The 3,418-nt window shown below is 38.1% G+C and overlaps 1 long non-coding RNA gene across 1 annotated transcript; it reads right to left on the bottom strand.

Moving 5' to 3' along the window:
* Positions 1-204: 204 nt before the first annotated feature.
* Positions 205-2,287, bottom strand: LOC107060077 (uncharacterized). Its single transcript, XR_001473131.1, has 3 exons — positions 2,159-2,287; positions 1,377-1,454; positions 205-288 (listed from the first exon to the last, which is right to left on the bottom strand). It is a non-coding gene; the product is annotated as an uncharacterized lncRNA (long non-coding RNA).
* Positions 2,288-3,418: the final 1,131 nt, after the last annotated feature.

Genomic DNA, 3,418 nt, shown 5'->3' with positions numbered 1-3,418 from the left:
CAAAACTTATTAAAGTAACCAATCAAATAAACCTCTAAAGTCTAACACTTATTATCCCCAAAATCTGAAAGTCATCACATCAAGGACATCTAATCTCTAAATACAAAGTCTAAGAGTATCAAAGACACCGAAATAAATGAAATAAAGTAGTTTGTGTCCGAAAGCTATAGACATCAAGTCATGACCGAGAGAATCCAACACAAGCTCGAATGAATGGCTCACCCCTTACAACCTGATATGCTGAGATTGGCTAGAGCTGAGGGCGAGTCAAATTCGCTGGTACACTCGCTGCACTCCATAAAAGGAAAACAAAGAAAAATACAAGTAGGGCTCAGTACGGGGCAACATGTACTGAGTAGGTATCATCGGCCAACCCAAAATAGAAACTAATATACAATGAATAATAGTATAAAGTCAACTATAGCACTTAGCAGGTGATAAGAAACAACAACATGAACAAGTGACAGTTAAAGCAGGTACGTAATCGCTCACAATATCAAGCACACACACGAGGACTCATGCCTCCACAGCACACTCGTTTGGGAAATGCGTTCATTGAGATTGAGTACATTAAGTTAATTCAATATCTTTTTCCTTTAATGTTACCGTGTCGGAACGTGACACTCCGATCCAAAAATACCGTGTCGGAACGTGACACTCCGATCCAAAAATACCGTGTCGGAACGTGACACTCCGATCCAAAAATACCGTGTCGGAACGTGACACTCCGATCCAAAAATACCGTGTCGGAACGTGACACTCCGATCCAAAAATACCGTGTCGGAACGTGACACTCCGATCCAAAAATACCGTGTCGGAACGTGACACTCCGATCCAAAAATACCGTGTCGGAACGTGACACTCCGATCCAAAAATACCGTGTCGGAACGTGACACTCCGATCCAAAAATACCGTGTCGGAACGTGACACTCCGATCCAAAAATACCGTGTCGGAACGTGACACTCCGATCCAAAAATACCGTGTCGGAACGTGACACTCCGATCCAAAAATACCGTGTCGGAACGTGACACTCCGATCCAAAAATACCGTGTCGGAACGTGACACTCCGATCCAAAAATACCGTGTCGGAACGTGACACTCCGATCCAATAATATTATTAATTTATCATTTATTATCACCACTTTTCAATTCATTAATAATATTACATCAAGCCTTCTTTATTCAAGGCATCACTTCGATAGAGAAGTTTACAGATTATAAATCTCACGGTCTCAGGATTTTAGACCAATCACAAACCACACAACCAAGCCACACAATCACACAATCAAGTACATAGAGAACTTCACAATATCACTCAATGCATATCAATCACTATTAAGAGTCTATCTATCAAATAGAATAAACCATAACCTACCTCCACCGAAGAACCGAAGTCAAGCAAGCTACTTCTCCAATACTTTTGCTTTCTTCAATGACTCCGAACCTTTCCAATCTATCAAGTAGATATGCATAATTTGTAAGTTAACGAACCTATTAACACTCATATTATTCTGTGTCTCTTCTAAACCCAAAAACTCACCTAATTCTATAATCAACTTAATATATTCTTGAGTCATAGCAAGATAACTATAGAAACATTGGAACATTTACTTAAGTGCTACTAACAACAACCCCAACTACGAAACAGAAAACAACCGAGAAAACAATTTAACAGTCCTATACCCAATCTAAATTTTAACATATAATATTAACATGTACTACCTATCGTTACTCTGTTTGGCCTAACTTTTCTCTCAACCTTCATCTGACAGCAATAACTATACATATGCCAATTAACACTGCCACTTTAGAATATAATAATAATAAATAATCAAAGTTGAGGCCACTGGTTACGAAACCAGTGGCGATACTTTTGAACCCAACATAAAAATCTTACTATTGAAGAAAGCCACTTACATATATAAATAATAATATATACATATATAGTATCCTTCAAACCATTGTAATACCCTATTCTCCTCACGTTATTAATTTACTTTGTTAATCCACAATTTGACCAGTGATAATCACGCCTACCACATCAACCTGAACAACTTCCAATTTTTATCGGATGTCGGCAATTTCAATTATAATAATAACGATAATAACATGATTCATACCAATATACCCAACACAAGATTTAGGCGAATGATTTACCTGAAGTCTAGGGCACTCGCGTTCTTCTTTCGTTCACGCTGCTTTATGTTATTCCCCTCTTCCGTTCTTTTCTTTTCCTCTATAAATTATTTTTACCCTAATTATAATATGACTAATTATAAGAGTGGTAAAAACTGTTCCATTACAAATTTTACTATTATTTCCCTTAACCTCTAACTAAATAAATTATAAAAATTACCCCACTATTTCCATATTGTAGTTACAAATAGTCCAAAATAACTATTTAGAATCTATCGAAAAGTATTTTATGAAATCAAAAGCTCTAGTACTCAAAACGACCAAACGGGTCGTTACAGTAAGGTATGAAGAGATTAGCATGAATAGAGGGATGAAATATAGTTCTAAATAAACTTGAATGAAAAATGCTCTGTAGCAACTTCTAAAGACTTATGGTAGAGAGATGAGTTTTCAAAAAGACCGCCCTAGTGTCGAGTTATAATGAACTGAGGCCGAAAGTTGTAACTAAGATTTAAATCTGAACTTCTGAAAATCGAGTTGAGTTTGGAAAGTGAATCCTTGACGTAGCTAGTGATGCTTGACATTGCACTATCTTGCCCTAGTTTGCTGCTTAGAGGGAGTTCCTCGTTGTAATGCATTGTCCTGCAAAACATGTAAAAGGGTGAAAAGTACCTGTTGCGGTTCAATTATTATAAATTGAAATAGTAATGTAAATAGTAGTGTATAGATGTTCAAACGATTGTTAATGTCTCTTTTTTGTGTTGTGAGTGTGATGTAGGTAAAATAACTTGTAATGTAGAGGCCCTCGACAGGCGGGATTGTTGTAATGTAAAAGCATGTATCCGGTTGTGTAAAGCTTGTAAGGTAAAGCCTCCGGCTGGCGGGCTGTTGTAATGTAAAAGCTTGGTATCCGGCTGTGTAAAGCTTGTAATGTAAGGCCTCCGACTGGCGGGGTTGTTGTAATGTAAAAGCCTGTATCCGGCTATGTAAAACTTGTAATGTAAAGCCTCCGGCTGGCGGGGCTGTTGTAATGTAAAAAGCCTGTATCCGGCTGTGTAAAAGCTTGCAATGTAAAGCCTCCGTCTGGCGGGGCTGTTGTAATGTAAAAGCATGTATCCGGTTGTGTAAAGAGTGTAACATAAATTTAATTGTCGGTGTGTGACAGTGTTTCTATGCGTGCTTACCCCCGATCGATGGAGCTTCAGTGACGTCACTACGATGTGGTCTCCGACTAGCGGAGTGTTGGCTTATTTTGCTTATATACATTCTCTAATTGGCGGA

Source organism: Solanum tuberosum, unplaced genomic scaffold (assembly GCF_000226075.1).
Source record: "Solanum tuberosum cultivar DM 1-3 516 R44 unplaced genomic scaffold, SolTub_3.0 scf00058, whole genome shotgun sequence".
NCBI lineage: Eukaryota > Viridiplantae > Streptophyta > Magnoliopsida > Solanales > Solanaceae > Solanum > Solanum tuberosum.
The sequence above is the reverse complement of the archived record's forward strand: the minus strand, read 5'-3'. Positions and strand labels throughout refer to the sequence as shown.